Source organism: Hylobates moloch, unplaced genomic scaffold (assembly GCF_009828535.3).
Source record: "Hylobates moloch isolate HMO894 unplaced genomic scaffold, HMol_V3 SCAFFOLD_8, whole genome shotgun sequence".
Taxonomy (NCBI): Eukaryota; Metazoa; Chordata; class Mammalia; order Primates; family Hylobatidae; genus Hylobates; species Hylobates moloch.
In genome coordinates this window covers 88,621,089-88,641,556 of record NW_026652283.1, presented here as the reverse complement: position 1 = coordinate 88,641,556, position 20,468 = coordinate 88,621,089, and positions in this window count along the sequence as shown.

Sequence of the window (20,468 nt, the reverse complement as noted above, 5' to 3'; positions counted from 1 at the left end):
CAAAACCTCAGCTCACAGCAACCTCTGCCTCCCAGGTTCAAGTGATTCTCCTGCCTCAGCCTCCCAAGTATCTAGGACTACAGGGATACACCACCACGCCCAGCTAATCTTTTGTATTTTTGGGAGAAATGGGGTTTCGCTATGTTAGCCAGACTAGCCTCGAACTTCTGAGCTCAGGCAATCCGCCTGCTTCAGCCTCCCAAAGTGCTAGGATTAGAGGTGTGAGCCACCGTGCCTGGCCCCATTTTGCTATTTTTTTTTTTCCTTTCAAAATGGAACTATTTTTTCCTAAGACTTGAATATTATTTTAAAAATTCAAACCCTACAGAGAAAGTTCAGATCCTTCTATCTCATGGAGGAAACTACTGTTAACCGGCAGATTTACAGTCATTCAGACTTAAAAGATAAATATGTAGATATCTGAATAACTTACATTTTATTACGTAAATGGAATGTCTTTGATTCTGCACCCACCCCCCCACAGCATACATATATATTTATCCCCATTGTTGGTGTAACCTGGTGTCCTTAACATCCCTCCAAGTCTGCCCACATTTAAACAGAATTTGATCCTCTGGAGTTTCAGAGCCCCTTTCCTCTTCCTGGCTGCTCCAAAGATTTGACACTCCGCTCCGTCTGGGACTCCTTGTGGAGTTATTGTAGACTTCTCACCCCAACACACCTCCCAGGAAGCAGAGTTGTGGATGTGTGTATCTATGTTTTAGCAAATATTTTCCTCTCCAGGGGCATAAACCATGGTGACATTCTGAGACAGAGAGAGAGAGAGAACATGCACAGCACCAAGACCCTGATTGTTTGGGAACGCTATTCCTGAAATGTGCTTCATGGTTCTCTCCCCAAGAAGGTAAGTCTGAGAAGTTCATAACCGGCCCTCTGCTCTGGCCCTTTTTTTCCCCTTCCGCTTTTCATTTTTGATTAAAGCATAACTGAGATACAGTAAAGTGCACACATCTTCTATTTACAACATCATGTAAATAATATTGTAGCTGTCTGGTGTCAATTTTAGACTTAAGGGATTTTGATCTTTCAAGATTTCTATGTTTGGGATTATGGCCCAAACCCTCCGCCATCTGTGTAACCATCACTCAGACGAAGGACTGGACATTCCAGCAGGGTGCTTCCTCTTCCTGGCCTCCTTTCCCACTGGCCCACGTTGTAGAAGCTCCCGGGGTGCTCGTTAGGCCACCACTTTTCCTGCCCCCAGACATCACTTCCTCACTTCCCCCCAGCACCTTTTTCGAAGAAGTCACTACCCTGACAAAAACCAGACCCTTTCCTTCAGCTTCTTGGTTCTTCCCAACTTCATTTTCCCTGCATCCTCACTTAGTCCTCGACCCAGGTGCAGACCAAAGCTCCCAGCAGCACCCCCGCCTGCAGCCCTGACACAGTCCAGAAAGGGTTAAACCCGGGCAAGCACCAGCTCCACGCAGTTAATCCGGGATTCTCGGCACTGATCTCTGTGCCTGTCATTTGCATTTCTCTTCTTTGTGCAGGCTTTTCTTCCTCCCTTTCCCGGGGCCCAGGCGCGGGCATTAGCATACCGCGCCCCGCGCGCCTGCTGCAGGGGGCCCCCCGCTGTGTGCCAGCCTGCGCAACCTGCAGGCGCCATCAAATTTTCAGCACTTTTCTCATCATTACCGTCAGGCCCATGCGGCTCCCCGCTCAACACCCTCCTCGGCCGGCCGGCCTCACTGCCGGCGAGCAGGCAGGCCAGGGGCTGTCACGTCCCTGCCGACCCTCCGGAGCACGCACTTGCTTGTTGAAACTCCCACCATAATTAATCACAGTATTAATCCTGGCCAAGCCTGTCTTCCTGAATAATTATGTCAACACGCTTGAGTGCCTGTGCCTGACAGAAATTTTACCAACCTGGAGAACTAGACTATATCCCTGAAGCCAGGACTGCCATGGGGGCCTGGGCTCCTTGCCTGCCCTCTGCGGCACACTCACAGCATGCGCACACATACATGCACCTGGCCTGCTCGCACACATGTACAGGCACACACACTGCACAGAACCATAGGCGTTAGAGAGGAGCAGAACGCTGGAACTCACAGTAGACAGCATTTCTTTTCAAACAAGCAGGCATGGCCACACAATGAAGTTATCTTTAGGTAGCCAAGTGGGTGGTTGTCATAGCGATGTGTGCATTATTAAGAGAGTGTTGTTCATCCTGGTAGCTAATCTCATAATGAGGTTGGCTCATTATCAGGTCGAGCCAAAGTTGGCTTTTGCTCTCCTTTTTTGCTGGGGCCTGGGGTCCAGCGAGGTCGCTCCAAGCTGGATCACCGACTCCCAGCATCTGTCTTTTATTTGGTTACTCCAGCTTCCTTCTGTGCTCTTCTAGGGGGGCAGATAAAGGAGGACAGGGCTGGGCGGGGCTCCTGGTGCCTTCACCTAGTGTTTGTCCTGTAGCAGAGTGCCTGCTATAGTTTGTGAAACACTTAACAGCACTTGAGAACTACGTTGTCCCAGGCAACTAGGACATGTGAGATTAAACCGCAGATTGGTCTGCAATCAGCTCCTCTGCTTTCCTTCTGCACCTGTTTCTTTTGCCTGCTCAGTTCTAGGAAACCAGCCGTAAGGACCAAATAGTACCTTTTGTGTCATGATCACCATTTAATGGGGACTTCTTAATTCCCAGTGTTCACTGCAATTTTGTGAATTCCAAGATTCATGAAAAGTCTACCCGTCACCTCAAGTTCAGGTGCCTGGTGGCTGTTTCACCTTATGACCAGATGTCCAGTTAATTTTAAATCAGTTTGGAGATTGTTTGCCATTGCTTTCTTTGTCTGTCTCTATTTTTTTTATAGGATGCTACAATGGTCTATTTGGCTCAAATTTAGATTTCATGCTGCCTGTGATTTTCATTCTTGCCTCATGTTTTAAAAAATTGAGTTGCTTCTAATTTTCTCACTGTTTGGGACAGCGGAGCATCCTCTACAGAAGGAAAGGAGAAAGAAAACAAAATAATCTGGTTCAAATCTTCATCAGGGAGATGGTGGCCATTGCCTGAGAGGTGAGTCAGGAAAAGGGAATGGTTTGTACCTTTATCACTAAGTGTCCTGTTGCAGTGAGCAAAGATGTGTCCTCTCAGGTACAGCCCTTGGTGATGCCCCCAGCACTGCCCATCTTCAGTACACCAGTTCCTCCAGAGCCTTCGGCGGTGTTCTGCAGCCCAATGAAGGGATGGCATTTTATGGTAGGTTTTCTTAGAGCACAGTCCACTAACATCAGAGTCACTTGAGGACTAATTAGAAATGCAGATTTTGGGGTGCCCTGATCAACTGTTCCTCAGCTAAGCATGATGCACGTAGATTTTTTTTATGAGCCTTTTTGGTTTGTTTCATTTAGTAGTGTTTTTCTTTGTCCCTTTTCCTTTTTAAAAAGTAACATAAGGATTATTGTAAAGCTGGTTTAAACAATGAAAAGAGAAAATGGTTTCTAGTCCCCAGTCTGTCTCCTCAGGGACTCCTATACTTTTCTGTTTTTATTTTGTGTGTATCTTTCAGAGATATTCCTCACATACATATGTATATAAATTCTTTTAAAATCCACAATGGCAGCTTCCTAAATACACTGTTCTGTGTATTTAGAACAGTGTTTGCTTTTCTTTTTTCACTATGCTTTTCTTTTTTCACTATGCAATATATCTTGGCTATGGTTTCATATCAGCATATTAAGATCTTCCTCATTTTTAAAAACGACTGCACAGTACACTTTGTATGGGATGTAGCATGTTTTATGGGTTTTGAATAAAGCTGGTGTCTGCTCCTAATCAGGTACCTTTCTCTCCTCAGGCTTTAAGAATATGGTCTCATAAATCTGCAACAACCCTTGGGATCCCAAACCCCTCCACAGTGCTATGATCGTTTTTGCATTTCATCTCTACCATTTTGTCACAGAGCAATTTGGCCTCATGAAAGTATAGAATACTTGCTGGGCATAAGGCTTGGCTGGAGCTTAGGCAGAGTACGGGCATCTTGACACAAGGCCTTTACTAGTTTGATAAAAGTGATGAGCAGGTAGAAATAATGATGTAATTCCAAAAGACAAGTTGAGAATTCACTGAAGAGCTAATAGCCCCAGTTTTGAACATTGTTGTTTGTGGATATACAATGTACTCTGATTTTTCCTATTTCCAAATCTCCTTTAAGACCTAGTCTTCCTAGATTTCGTCAGATTAAGTAAAACCACTCTTGCTCTGAAATTCTGCAGCACTTACTACAATGGCTTTCAAATTTTTGCTGTGTTCCAGGGTAAGAAATGAATTTGGTGTATTAGTTCCACACATTTTTATATGTCTACTTTAAAGTTTTACTCTATGTTCTCCTAGAGGTAGACCTTGAGATGAGGGTTCATATGCAATTTGTTTATTTGGGAGATGATGCCAGGAAAGACCAGGGAAGAAGAGAAGTGAACCCAGAAAGGAAAGGGGGGCATTAAAGGGTGCATTATCAACAGTTGCTTAATTTCCCTGGGAAACACTGGGAAATAGTTCTGTGGGAACCAACCTTCAAGTTGGCCCCAGCAATCCTCGCCTACTGTATTCATACCCTTGTTTAATCCCCTCCCACACGAACCATGTATGTGGCCTGTTTGGCCAATAGAACATGCTGTCTGTGGTCAGCAGTCCTTGAGATGGCCCCGTTATCCCTATCTCCTGGTAGTCATACCCTTGTATAATCCCTTCCCCAAGAATATGGGCCACTTATAACCAATTATAAGCGAGTCACTTCTAGCCGATAGAATATGGTCAAGGTAATAAATGTCAATTGTGAGATTAGGTTACAGAAAGACCCTGGCTTTCTTCTTGTTTGTGCTCTCTTGATCTTTTCCTCACTGGATCCGAGGAAAAACCAGCCACCATTTTGTGAACTGCCCTATGGACAGACCCATGTGGTGGAGGAAGTGAGGCTGCCAACAGCCAGGGGAGTGAGCCTAGGAGTAGATCCTCCCTTAGTTGAGCCTTGAGATGCCTGCAGCCTCAGCCAACACCTTGAGAGAGAGCCTGCAGCCTCAAGAGAAATCTTGAATCAGAGGCACCTAGGTAAGCTGTTTCCAGATTTCCTGACCCCTAGAAATTATGAGTTAATCATTTTTTAAAGCTGCTAAGTCTTGGGGTAATTTGTTTTGTAGCAACAGATAATCAATGCAGTATCTGACTTTCGAGGCTAGGTCATAAAAGACGTTGCTCTTCCCACTTTGATCTCTCTTTCTCTTGGATTACCAGCCCTGGGGGAAGCCAGTCACAGATCATAAGGAGACTCAAAATGTCCTATGGAGAGGTCCATGTGGTCATAAGCTGAGGCCTCTTGCCAACAGCCAGCACCAACTTGCCAGATCTGTGAATAAGCCATCTTGGAAGCAGATCATTCAGTGCTGTCAAGTCTTTGGTTGGCTGCAGCCCCAGAAGACATCTTCACTACAATCTCATGAGCAATCTGGAGCCAGAACCACCAACTTAAGTTGCTCCTTAATTTCTGACCCAAGGAAAGTGTAAAATAGTGAAGTTATTGTTATATTAAGCTGCCATGTTTTGGGCGTAAATTGTTTTGCACCAGTAAATAATGAAAGTAGTGTAGAATAAGAGACTCAGAGTTATCCTAAGTAAAGGAGCTGGGGTATTTATACACCAATACCCATCTATCAATGGATGAGAGCTGTTTCTAGGGTCTATTAATTCTCCAGCAGTTCCCTGTGGGCACAGAGGGCTTCAGTGGCCAGAAGAAGCCTGCAGGCAAAGAGATCCAGATGTCGGCAGTTGGAAGTCAGGCCTGGGTGTACTGAAAAGTAAAGGTGAGGGGATATGGGATGGGTTGCTCATGGGACTTGGTAACTTGTAAACTCAATTGAAATTTCATCTACATTGCTTCCCTCCTCCCAGGCAAGCTTGGAGTACCTACTTCTTTAGGGCTTGGTCCCTCCAGGGTGGTTTTCTGGTAGAAGGAAGAGGAAAAGGACAAGCATCTCTTTATATAACTGTGCTCATCTCTGACGTTCCGTTTGTTGGGTGGTGGTGGTTCTTGGGCCAGCACTGACTGGTTGGTGATGCCCTCTGTGGCAGGAGTTCAAAGGCTAGATCTCCTTGCAGTATGCGTGTCTGGATTTTCTGAATGGCCCTGTGTCAATTCCCTGATGGATATTCACCTCTTCAGCTTCCACTCAACTTTCACTGCTTTCACTACTGCCTCCCTTTGATTGGTGGGCAGTCCAGTTGGGTGGAGTAGAGGCAAGATAAGTCAAGTGTAGCCACTTTAGGTGATCTTGCTTGACTTTCAGGGGATTCACATAAGCAGCTTTACCAAAATGCCAAGGTGCAGGTTGTTCTGGGCTTTTCTCTGCCATGTACCCCCTCTTCAGGAGTATGCCCTGCTAGGGTGCTCACAGGACACAGGGCATCCCCATCTTGCAATAATCTCAGATCTTTACCACTGATTCAGAGCCCTTTCGGTTGTCTTCTAAATGGGAACAGCACTCACACCTGTTGGGAGGAATCATTTCTCATCCAGCACTACTTTCCAGTTGGTGACTCAGCTGTGCATCCCAGCTTCTGTTTTTGGAGCAACCGAAAAAGTCTTGCCAAGCACCCTGTAATACAAATAAAATACTTTCACAGTGCTGGGCAGTGGGTACTCCACGAATGTTCATTTCCCCCCTCTTCTCAGTGATGACAATGGAGGATGCATAGGTGTGGTTGGCTTGAAGATATGAGGCTTAATACAATAGGCTCAGACAGAGGGAAAGAAAAGAGCTCATGCATTCTTGGCTCCTAGTGCAGAGCCTAGCATGGAATGGGTGCTGTAGGTATTCACCGAAAGAATGAAAAACATAGCTGTTGTAGCAGTCTTTTCAACAGAAAGCAAATACATAGAGGCACAGAGGTCCATAGCGCCATCCTCTGGGAAGACACAGGGTGGTGGCCTTACCCTGTTCATCAGTGGCCAGCTCCTTCAGGCCAGGGACCTTTCCTTCCCAGCCAGGCTTCTGTTATTGGGCACCAAGCCGTTGGCATCCCACTTGCTTTTTTTTTTTCCCTGTAAAATGTGGCCATAGCCAAGTCCCTCACCAATCACCCTCCCTTCCAGAGGGAGGCTGCTCAGTCTCCCTCCCCCTTCCCTTTCTTCCTTCTTTTCTTGTTCCATCCATATATTTCTGTATCTACTACAAAGGTCAGAAAAACAAATCAACGAAGAGAAGGACCCAATAATCCTAAGACCTGACTCAGGGATGGGAGGTGGCAAGGGAAGCCGCTCAATAAAATGAAAGAGAATTTAAAAATTCCCTGAACAAGGCACAGCATGGGGTCCCGATCAAAGGACCAGGCAGCTTTGGTCCTGTGTGCATGAGCTGGATGCTCTGAGGCTGGGGTAGAGATGGGCTTCCAGGCCTCGGTCTCCCTCCCTGTTTCCTTTCCATCACACACACAAAACACACACACACACATTCATTCTCTCTCTCTCTCTCTCTCTTCTTGGACCAGCATTTGTTAAGGAAACATCTGACTATGGATTTCAGGATTCTAGGAGGCAGAGGGAAGAAGACATTGACAGCTTACTTATTTCCCTGTAGTGGTCCCATTTGCCAACGCTGCGCCCAAGATCCCCATCCACCACGAGAGAGGTACCAGGCAAGGATATTGATAGTGACTGGAGAATGGAATGTTACAAATCCCACCTGGCATTTTCTGAACCTACCTTGGAAGAAGATATGAAAATAAAAGCTAGTGGATCTGTAAAGAGCTAAATCAGCTTCTAAAATCCCTTCCTTGTGAACAGCAGCTCTTCCATGAAGTCCTTCCTGACACCTATCACTCGCTAACCCCCACGGAGCACTCTTTCCTCAGAGCATCCACTATACTCCAGTACTCTTCTACCAGAGCACCGGGGTTGCATCATCATTCTTCATTATTTGTCTGTCCCACTCTATTCTAAGAGGGTCGAGGGTAAAGCAGATCAAGGGCAGGCTGCCTGAGCTCAAATTGAGCCACCATCCCTTACTGGCTGTGTCATCTTGCACAAGTAACTCAACCTTAGTTTCCCCATCTGTAAGCCTTTGTGGCTTTTCTCCTCCAGGTTCTATAGCCTCTGTTCTTCTCACGATTTTTCATGTAACATGGCTTCCAAAAACCCCAAAAAGGTTTTTTTTTGTTTTTTTTTTTGTTGTTGTTGTTTTTTTTTTTTTTAGCAAGAACAGCATCATCAGAATAAGACTAGAAGTTCCTCACTTTGGGAAAGCTCCCTTGGATGTATATGTTCTAGCATGTTCGCTATCAAGGGACATATAACTTTATGCTTATTGTGCAGAGCTATAAAAATATGTGGACTTCCATATATTCCTAGGTAGAGAAGGCAACATATGTGCATATCTATGTTTTTATGTGCGTGTGTGTGTGTGTGTGTGTGTGTGTGTATGTGTTGTGTGTGTGTGTGTATGGGTATATGTGATTCTTTCCCTGCTTGTTTCCAGGGTTTGGAGGTGGCTAGCTGATTGGAACAGAATAAAGATTATGGGAAGGATGCAGAAATAGGTACTCTAAGATTTCTGAGTTGAGCAGATTAAACATGTATGGGACATTACGCTTTTTTTTTTTTTTTTTGAGATGAAGTCTCACTCTGTCGCCCAGGTTGGAGTGCAGTGGCGCGATCTCGGCTCACTGCAAGCTCCGCCTCCCAGGTTCAAGCGACTCTCCTGTCTCAGCCTCTCGAGTAGCTGGGGTTAAAGGCGCCCCGCTAATTTTTGTATTTTTAGTAGACAGGTTTCACCATGATGGCCAAGCTGGTTTCAAACTCCTGACCTCAAGTGATCTGCCCACCTTGGCCTCCCAAAGTGCTAGGATTACAGGCATGAGTCACTGCACCCACCATTTGGCTGTTTTTTTGTTTGTTTGTTTGTTTGTTTTTAAGTTAAAATTCTAAAGGAAATCTTCTTGGTTACCATGTTTTATTGGGAGGAGGAAAAATGGTTTTACCTTCTGTCCCTAACTATTTCTTGCTTCCAATAGATCAGAGAAATGGCAGCTGGATCCAGGAAGATGAGAAATTTGAGCAGGCTTAGAAGTTGGTAGCCTACAACACATTTGTTTATGTCTTTTTTTTTTTTAAGCCTACCTTTTCTTTGTCTTTTTCTGATTTATATAGCTACAAAACCAAAGATAAATCTTGTATTTGTAAGCCACTTTCCACATTGTTCATCTAATAACCTTCTGTGTGGCATATACATTATTTTTTCCATAAACTGAAGCACCATAGAGGGTGAGAATGACTTGTCCATTATTTGGATATACAATTTATCTATCCATTTTTTATTGATAGACATTTCAGCTATTTACAGTTGGGGACTTTTATAAATAAAGTTACTACGAACATTCTTGTACAGGTCTTTTTGTGCATTTGTGTTTTTCATTTTTTGCCAGGTCATATAATAGGTGAATGCTTATTAGAAATTGCTCACCAGTTTTCCATAATGGTTTTTTACCAGTTTACATGCCCACAAGTGGCGTCCAAGGGTTACAGTTCACTACATCCTCATCAATGCTTGGTATTGCATCTTTGGTTTTAGCTATTCTTGTGGGTATGCAGATGTAATTCATTGTGGTTTTAATTTGTATTTCCCTGATGGCTGACAACTTTGAGCATTTTATTACATGTGACCTGGCCATTTGAATATCTTCCTCAGCACCAAAAGGAATGAACTATTGCTACTCGCAATAACATGGATTAATTTCAAGCACACTGTGTTGAGTTAAAGAATCCAGACACAAAAGAGAACCTACTGTATGATTCCATTTTTATGCAATGAAAGAAAAGACAAAGCTGATATATAGCGACAGAGGTCAGAATAGTGGCTGCCAAAGAAGATGGAGGTGTGGAGGTTGTGTTGATGGATGGGTCATTAGAGAAGTCTCTGGGGGTAATGGGAGTGCTGTTGATCTTCATCTGGGTAAAGATTACACAGGATTTGTTTCCTCTGGCTTTATGAGCTCAACCTGGGCCTGCGCCAGAACATCTCTGTGTGTGGTCACCGAAGGCCAGTGGCTGACACGCCCTGCTCCACCAGCCCAGGAGGAGGCCAGAGAAGGGGGCCTGGCAAGCCAGAGAGCCACATTCTGCCTTCTCCCATAGTATTAGCATTTGCTTCATCATATAACTAAGCAAAACTACTTCACCCAGTTGTTCATTTTGTACATTGTACAAAGTTACTTGGCAGAAGAAGTGAGTAGGCACTGGAATCTAGCTGTAGGCCCTGGCAGTTTCAGATCAGAGCAGGTGCCCTTTCCTAATCATCATCTGAGAGGGAAGCCTTTTAAAAATTTTGTAGAAAGTCATGCTTTAAGCCGGCATGGCATCGTGGCTAATGTTAGGTCATAAACAGCTGTTCATAAGCAAAGTTTGCGTTGGTACTTGTTGAAATGGCAGTTTCTAATCACTTTGGTGGGGAGACATCTCTTCCTAAAATAGAGGAACATTTGGGGAGTTTTTTTTTTTTTTTTTTCTTTTTTTCAAAATAGAGGCTCGTTGTGTTGCCCAGGCTGGAGTACAGTGGTGTAATCTCAGCTCACTGCAGCCTCCACTACCTGGGCTCAAGAAATTCTTGTACCTCAGTTGCCCAAGTGGCTGGGATTATAGGCATGAACCACCATGCCTGGCTAATTTTTTTTTTTTTTTTGTAGAGACAGGATTTCTTCCTGTTGACCAGACTGGTCTTGAATTCTAGGCCTTATGCAATCTGCCTGCCTTGGCCTCCCAAAGTGCTGGGATTATAGGCATGAGCCACAGTGCCCAGCCTTTGGGTGTAGCTTTATGCTTGTTCTTTCATTCTTCTCCCATCCATCCATCCATTCATCCATCCATCCAGCCAGCCAGCCAGCAAATGTTTTCTGTGTACCTAGGATGGTGCATGCTATGTACTGAGTGCTGTGCTAGCTGCCAGGGATGCAATGGCATTTTTCTTTTTATGCTCATGTCTCTGACTCCCCAGTACTTTGAAACATCTCTGGCCACGGTATGCAACATATTTTTGATTTCCTGGCTGAAGAGTACAGCTTTGCCCTTGGATGTCACATAAAAGCTGGAGAAATCTTCATGAGGCTGTGTTTTCTCAGCTTCACACCATCAGCTCCTCTTTGTCTGTGGTTAAGAAAAAGTCCTGCCTGGTTGGGCTCATCTGTGGTGCTGCCTGCTCTGGTTTTTGGCCACCAGAAGACTACTTGGAGGGACTCGTGTAAAATGTTACTGCTTCTTCTGATTTAGACTCAACTAGAGAGTATTCCTGCATTCTGAAATAGGGGAAAAATTAGATGGGGTGTCATAATAATCAAAGTGACAATTCCTTACAGTTGTAGAGCATTTTAACCATTCCCAAACCATTCTCACATTAAATATCTTTTTTTCACATTAAATATCTTAACATCCAGTGATAAGGGGGTAGACGTTATTAATGTACACAGAAACTCCATTGGATTAACTGGCTATATACTCTGCCCCACTGCCTGCTAATTAGAACCGGGTCCTAACTTCTGGCCTTTAAGGAACCCCAACAGATAAGAAGTGTCAGTCAGTTACCTTAGAATTAGCCAAGCAGTCCCAACATTCTCTTGGCATGAAGAGATTACTATTAATGCTTAGCATTTTAGTTCAACAGCACTTCTACCTAGCCGGCCTGGGAGTTTGAAGTCTAGAGAGATGGTGGGCAGCTGGTAGTCCACTCCCATTGGGAACAGAACAAGGAGACAAGGAATAAAAGTCTCAGGGAGACAAAGTCTCTCAATAAATACTTCTGGCTGGGTTGATAGCAGAACCAAGAATAGAATTTTAGATGATCAGATGGTACAAATTTCTCTTGTAGCAACTGACCTCATGTTGCATTGTGAGATTTTTGTTTCAAAATAAAGATTTAAGTCATTTCCTATTAACCTTTTTATAATTTCTCATCTAGCAATAGACTTTGCAGAAACAAGGTGATGTCATGTAAGTCAAAGAGGGCCGGGCTTGAAGAGAAATAACCCTGATTTCTGACTGGAGTGTATGTTGTTAATATCAAGTTGGCCTGGAGAAGTTGTTAGCCAAGAAAGCCTATGGTTGTATTTGGAAAGTGGGAACATTGGGAACTTACTGGAGGACTCCTGGTACTCAAACTTGGAGGGGCCTTGGAGACCTAGGTGGGCTAGAGCTGACTGAGACAGTGTAAAACTAGATGGTGCTTGGCTTTATAAGGCATGTTGATGTTTACTATAGCAGGAAAGGACCTTGAATGCGGTTACGATGGAGACTTGGAACTTGGGCATTGGCAAGTAGGTGTCCAAGATAAAGGCAGACATGGAGAAGAAATCTGAAAGGCCCTTAAGCCTTTTGGCAGACGGAATCAGACTCTATGCTGAAAGACCTAACACAGTGCTTGGTGTTTAGTAGGCACTCAACAGATATTGGTTCCCCTAAAGATATTGGGTGGTCAAAGTTGAATAAATCAAAATAACCACAGTGCAATTCTAGGAAAACATTTGTATAAGGAGTAGCGGGATCTTTGCAATAAAAGTCAATGGCTTCTTTGTTATAAAAAATTGTGGATGCTGTGGTTGAGGTTGTATGGGGAGGCCCAGAGATCCTCTGCACTGCTATTTGGTGTTTGCCTTTCCCCTCAGCGAATCTGTGAATCACCTTCTGGGAGTCCTCATTGTTCCGTGGAGCACAAATCTAAAAACCAGTAGATTAAAGGATCTCTAAGGACAGTTCTAACTCTAAGCATCAATAATTTTTATTATTAGCAAATTTGTCCCTAAGTCATCTGTTCTTTTGTCATCCACACAGTGTCCTAGGTTTACTTTGGCATCTGTTCTTTTGTCATCCACACAGTGTCCTAGGTTTACTTTGGCACCCATGACTTGGCTGTGTAGATACTGGGTTTGGATATCAGGGATTGTGGAGGTGGCCCTGTATGGCCTTTTGTAGCAGAAGGCTGTCTTTTTCATCAATTTCACTAAGAAGTTTTCCAAAGAAGTCCTAGACATGGATGTGAATCAATTTTCCCCCAAAAATCCTTTCAACAGAATTATGGTGGATGGCAAACATGGCCATGATCATTTCCTTCCCTGTATTTACATCCCTGTACAATGTGACTTTGCAGATCCTCTCATCAAGCTATGGAGTCTATTTCCTCCCCCTTTTAGTCAGAGACAACCTTGTAGCTCAAGCTGACCATTACAATGTGATAGAAGTGACACTGTGCCTGTTCTGAGCACAGGCCTTGGGACAGCTTGCAGCCTCCGCTCTCACTAATCTGCTCTCAATAATCAAAGTGATAATTCCTTACATTTGTATAGCATTTTAACTATTTCCAAACCATTTTCACATTAAATATCTTAACACCCAGTGATAAGGGGGTAGATGTTATTAATGTACACAGAAACCCCATTGGATTGACTGGCGAGATGCTCTGCACCACACCATTTTGGCACCCTGATCAGTCATCACATGACTGACCAGCCCAGTTTAGCAAGCTGGATGATGGAGATCATGTTGCCTAGAGATGAGCTGTCTTGGCTGAGGCTATGCTGTATCAGCTAGTTTCCAGCTGGCCTAGCAGTTGTTTGCAGAGGCACGAGTGAGTCAAGACCAGAAGAACCACTTGTCTGAGCACAGCTCAAATTGTCAACCCACAGGATTGTGAGCTAAATAAATCATTGTTATTTCAAGCCATTGGGTTTTGGATAATTTTTTATGCAGCAAAAGTTAATAGATGTAAGGAGTCAACTAAGGAAGTGACCAACAGACTCTCTAGAATCTTAGTGCAGTCATCATGAAGGCCTAGGATGATCCTTAGTGGCAGAGATCATGTTATGTGTTTCACGAACCATTTCCTTTTCTTCTTGGGCATACAAGAATACCACATTTCCCAGCCTTCTTGTATCTAGAGAAGGCCATATCACTAATTCTGTCCAGATGTAATGTGAACAGAAATGATGAGTGTCATTTCTGTGCTGGGATGGTAAGTCTTCAGTATGCTTTCTCAAATTCTCTCTTAATTCATCTGCCAGATGGGTGAAATCATGACTTCAAAGACCATGATGGCAGAGCCACCAGATAGAATTGAATTGCTTAGAAGGGAGTGCCTCATCTGTATCCACCTCTGATGTGAGCTATTTATATTATATTAATCTACTGACATTCAGAATTGTTTGTTACAACAGCTAGCATTTATTACTCTAATACCTAGTTAGAGACAAGGTATGGTTAACATCCTAGAGCTCCAAGGGAATTTATTTTCAAGATATTAAATATATTTATTTTTAATTTTATTATTTATTTCGAATACAAAAATAATACATTCACATGCTTCAAAATTCAAAAGATAAAGAAGGATTTAGGACACACGCAATAAAACTCCTTCTTATACCTATCCACTAGTTATCCAGATCTTTCTTTGAAAGTAATGTCAGATATTTCCTGTGTATCCTTCAGAAATATTTTTGCATATGCAAACAAGTGAATGTATGTATATGTGTGTGTGTAGGGTAGCATGATGTTTTACACATTGTTGTGTACCTTAAAATTTTAACACTAAATTTTGGAGATCTTTCCTTATAGTACATAAATAGCTTTCTTATTTTTTTCGGCTGTATACTAGTGCATTGGATGGATATATTATAATTAACTGAACCATTCTCAAGTTGATTACCATTTAGCTTGCTTCTACCCTTTTGCTAAGACAAACAACGGTGCAGTGACTCCATCTTTACACATATGTCATTTTGCACAAGTGTGAGTTGACCTTAAAGAAAAATTACTAGAATTGGAATCAAATGGCAATATACATTTACATTGTTGAGGGAGGTTTCCAAATTTTATTTATAGCGATTTTACAATTTAAACTTCTTACAGTAATATATGAAAGTGCCTGTTTTTCAACAGCCTCCACAACACAGTGTGATAATCACCATTTCAATGCTTGATGAGCTGACAACTTTTCTATTATATGTGCTTTGTGAATCTTTTCATATGGTTAAAAGTCATTGGTTTTTTCATGAACTGTCATTTGCTAATTTTTCTATGATATTGAGTGACTAGTCTTTTTTCATTACCTGGAGCCATAGGAATAGATAATTGTTCATGTTGAGAAGAAGACAGGATCTACCGTCACTACCCACAACTGAGTACAGTTCAGGGAATCCAGATAGTGAAGTAACCACTGCCAACCTATTGGGACATGAGGAGAAGGGAAACTCTAGCTTTGTTCAAGATCATATCCATAAGGCCTCCCAGGATGCCTGGCACACAAGAAGCCCTCAATAAATTTTACTCAAGTTTTAATTAGCAGATGAATGAATATCAAATGATGGAGTTTGGCAATTCTTTTTTTTTTTTGACACTGAATTCCTTCTAGAACTTGGTTTCTGCCCTTACGAATGGATCCTGAGACCAGGAAGTTCTCAGGTGTTGGTAATATAGGAACTAAGGATTCTTCTGCTACATCAGCTAGAAGAGAGTGCCAGAGGCTGCTTAAGGCAGGACATTGTGCTCCAGAGACTCTCCCCACAATCTCAAGGCTCCAGGCAGTGTCGAGTAGCCGAATGATGACATGTGTGTTGGCTGGGATGGGTTCTCCCAGTTGCCACTTGGTCGTTCATGTTACTATAGCAGAACAGAATGAAACGGGAGATATTGGTGAGCTTCATCCCCTGTGAACTCCAGAGCCTTCCTTCTTCTGTGGAGCCCAGTGCCTTCCCTCTCCTCCTCAACATCAAAACCACTTTTAGAAAATGTTTCTTTGTTAGTCACCTTCCTGGTTTGGGTTCCTACAACAATCCACCCTGGGAAAAGAATTTGTGTGCAAGTAGTTTCTTTGGGAAGTGAAGACAATTCCAGTGGACAAGAGATGACCGTCAGGCAAAGAGATGCCAGCACTGGTGGCTGGAAGAGAGACCAGTGGGCACTTCAGTGGTTTGGGTGAGGGAATATGAGTGGGGCACTGATAACTTCTGCTCCAGCCACTTATACTCTAGCCTTGTCTCCAGTCTGGCCCCATCCCTTTCTTCCACCTATTTTTCTCCTAGCACCCAGAGTGATCTAAAATGAAAATCAATCCCTTCACTTTTCTGCACTTAAAGCACAAATTCCTTAGCAAAGCCTCATAGCTTACAACTGCCCCTTGCCCTTCAGGTTTCGAACCAGAGACACCTGTGGTTCCGAAACAGCACTCACCCCAACCCCACCACCGCTGATGCGATCACTTCATTGCCCTGAGACTGACTGACTGCCCTGTCTGTGCTCTCCTGATGCTCCAGCTGATGCAAGCACCTCCAAGGCTAAGACTAGGTCCCTGGGCTTCTGCATCCACAGCCCCGGGCACCTGGCATGCAGCAGGCCCTTAAGGGCTGCCTGTTGAACAGATACGTGAATTTAAATGATGGAAAGAAAGTATCAGAAAGGGCATCAGGAGCAGTTAAGAGAACGGTTTTATGTTTGTTTGTTTTTTTGAGACGGAGTCTCACTCTGTCACCCAGGCTGGAGTGCAGTGGCATGATCTTGGCTCACTGCAACCTCCACCTCCCGGGTTCAAGCGATTCTCCTTCCTCAGCTTCCCGAGTAGCTGGGACTACAGGCTCCTGCCACCATGCCCGGCTAGTTTTTTGTATTTTTAGTAGAGATGGGGTTTCACCATGTTAGCCAGGATGGTCTCTATCTCCTGAGGTCGTGATCCACCTGTCTCGGCCTCCCAAAGCAGGCCTGGGATTATAGGCATATTTTGAGGGAAAGGGAACAAATAGGTATTTTGCTAAGCACTCACTAGGAACAAGGAGCTTTATAGACATTATCTTATTTAATACTCATAATGATCCTGTTACTATTCCCACCTAAAAAAAAACAAGAAAACTTAGGCAAAGAGAGGTTAAATGACTCTCCCCAAGTCACATGGATGGTGGATGGTGAGTGTCATAGCCAGTATGCAAATGCTGCTCTCATAAAGAAATGACCAGAAAGCCCACACACTTTTTAATCACACCACTGCTTGCAATTATACCCTCTGTGTACACTGCAAAGTCAGCTTTATGGATGTGAGTCTTTAAACCTCTCAGTTGAGAATGCCTACCCCTTCTTTCAGGCAGTGAGGCCACACTGGGCTGAGGGCAGTTGGGGCAAGGAGACTGTGCCCCACCCCTCTTTCTCTCATAGCCATCACTGGTAGAGTTGCTTGTGATGCTTGCTCCTCAGAGCCTCTCTTGGTTCTGAATGTCAGCATTTCTGTTATCGCACGTTATCAGTGCCAGGTCTCCCTGGGACAAAGTGCTTATTGGAATCCTCCAGAAGCCTACTTATCACACGTTCCACACCAGAGAGGCCCTGGCTCTCTTGGAAACAAGCCCCTTTCCATCAGTCTGAGATGGAATTAACCTCCCAAAGGACCCTGTGCAGCCTTTATGAACCAATCAAAATTGGTTCCACATTGAGTTTCCATGGGTTTTATTTTATTTTCCCTCCAAATCTCACTGCTGTTGCATTAGGCACCAGCCTCTGCAAGTTGCTTAGAAACTGCTTTGCGTCAGCTGGCTCATCCAGGTCCCCATGTGCAGGCAGAGTGATAAGCATTACTACTTATTTTTTTTTTAAATACAGACATATAATTAAGGAAAACATTCTGATGTCTGCAAAGTCCGGCTGGCAACAAACAGCCAGTGAGAAAGGGCTCAAGGTGGAACAGAGCTGAGGATTTCAATGTGAAAATGAATAAATAAGACCCCCATTCACTCCTCACTTTGTAAACATAGGGTCAGCACCAGTTTTAGGTGACTCACTGTTTTTTTCCAAAATTGGTTCTACTCTGGGTTTGCCCAATCCTTCAGAACAAAAGATGTTTCTCAAGGGGGAGACACTTCTAATTCCATGTGTTACTATTCTGAATGAGAACAAAAAAGAAAAGAGAAGATACTGCCTGGCAGTGGACATGTGTTGTGTTTGTTAGCTCAGCCGCCATGCCACCTCCTTCCGCAAATGGCACTTGGATTTTGCTTTGGGGTGCCACCTCCTCCCTGTTCCAAGTCATGGGATTTGTGGGGGTTACTCAACCCACAAGGCTCCAGGGAGTAGACACATGACACTGGCCTGGCCAGTGGAATTGCTAAGGGTTTGGACATGTGACCCGCACTGGCTCCAGGAGAGTCAGCCCTGGCACTTGGTTGGAACTCTGGGAAAGGTGGTATTTTCTTCCTGTTGTGTTTGCAACCCTGGTAGAGTAAATACCTGATTCTGCTGGTAGTCATCTTCGCTACCATGTAGGAGGGCCTGCTGAGGATGAAGCCAAAACAGAATAAAATTATGAGATAGAGACCATATTGGTGTATCCACTGAAGCCAGACTTTCCAGTTAAGTGAGTGCATAAATTTCCCTTCTATTTTACTTGAGTCTGTTTGACTTGTGCTTTTTGTCATTTGCAGCCAGATAGTCTTGGAAAGCAATTGTGCCAATCTCTCACTTTCACCAAAGATCTGCTTCCTACCTTTTAGATAGGGCCAGGACAGAAGGACTCTGCTTTATGGGTTCTCATGAAGGTCTTGATACTCATTGGTAAAGTACTTCTCCCCTATAGGGAGAGCTGGGGAAAGGGGTGTGGGTATGTGCTCAACAACATGGAGAAGGGGAATGATGTCTTGAAATTCTCTCTTTTTTTCCTTCAATTTTTATTTTAAGTTCCAGGGTAATGTGCAGGATGTGCAGGTTTGTTACATAGACGAATGTGTGCCATGATGGTTTGCTGCACAGATCATCCCATCACTTAGGTATTAAGCCCAGTGTCTATTAGTTATTCTTCCTCCCCCCAACCCCCCCAACCCCCTGGACAGGCCCCAGAGTGTGTTGTCCGCCCCTCATGTGTCCATGTGTTCTCATAGTTCCGCTCCCACTTATGAGAACATGTAGTGTTTTGTTTTCTGTTCCTGCATTAGTTTGCTGAAGATAATGGCTTCCAGCTCTATCCATGTCCCTGCAAAGGACGTGATCTCATTTTTTTTTATGGCTGTGTAACGTTCCATGGTGTATATGTACCACATTGAAATTCTCTTTGAAGTCAGCAGAAATGTGTGCACGGATACAGGGCACAGATGTGGTGGCTGAAAAGAAACATCAGTCACGGGCTCTTAACTCCAGGAACTCAGATGTTGAGAAACAGTGACAGGACACACGTGTAGTAAAGCTAAAGACAAGCCCACAATATAGGCCCTGACAGAAGACCTAGACAGTCAGAGTTGTAGGACTTCATGGAAGGTGGAGAGGAAGGCTTCCTAAAGCTGTTGGGTCAGGGAATTTGAGTGGTAGGTAGAGGGGAAGGTGGAGGGATGATATCGCTGGAACCAGTACAAATTTGCAAGACTAGAGACTGCCCAAGCCTTTAAACCCATGTATCCATCTCTGAGTGAGAGGTCCTCCTCTTGTCCTCTGTTCCCTTCATTCACTCTACATCCTCTTCTCTTCTCCTACCTTCTCTCCATCCCTGAAAGTTTTCATGGAGCTGGGGACTAGTGAGAGGTTGTGGTTGCAGGGATTCATTTCTGTCTGCTCTACCACCCCTGGGAATCCAGCACACGAGCTTTGAATTATATTGGGGCGGAAGTAGGTTAGACCGAAGGAAGAACCAAGCAGGACTCCTAAAAAAGCCCACATCAGTTGCCATGACAATATGCTGACTCTTTCCCCGAAGGAGTTTTAAAATAGGTCACACTTTCCTTTTTATGGGAGGTTGAGAGTCCTGCCAGGAACGATGATGGGGCCGGCAAAGGACTCAGCACTGAAAGGTCAAATTCTGTCAAATCACAGATTTCACTTACAGAAATCTGTGCGAAAAGACAACTCCCTCTTCTCCTTTGGGATGCTCCCATGTGCTACCTGTTTGCGCAGCCTGGGAAGCACATGTGGTGGTTCAAGTGATGGAGAGGCCTGTGTGGTTATGGTTTCTTGACAGACTCCTCTCCGTGGGTTTAAGCATCACCTGGGTGCACCCACCCTTCCTTCACAGCAAGTGCTGGTGCCACTTTGTGGCTTTCCTTTCAGTGCCAGAGTGAGATCCCCTTAAGCATCCCTGTCTTCTGTTACTAGCTCCTTTGGATCCAGATTTGACTCCCTTATTTGCCACTTACTGAACATGCGATGCAATCAGGCTGCTGCAACTTTTGGAGCCTTGGTTCCTAATCTGCAGTATCTGGGGGCATATCACCTACCTGGAAGCACTGGAGAGGAGAAGCCAAGATAGTGCAAAGAAATGGCCCATCCCTGTCTCTGGCACAGAACAGACATATAGTCATTAACTCTATCCCTTTCCTCTCTTTTGGAGGAAATTATTGAATTTAGGCCAGTCATACCTTTTTAGGAGCTGGTCCCAGCTCAGCTCAGGTGTCCCTTAGGCCAAGATGCCTTTCCTGAAGCCCCACCTTATGCAAATCTCACTTCATACTCTCTCCTGGC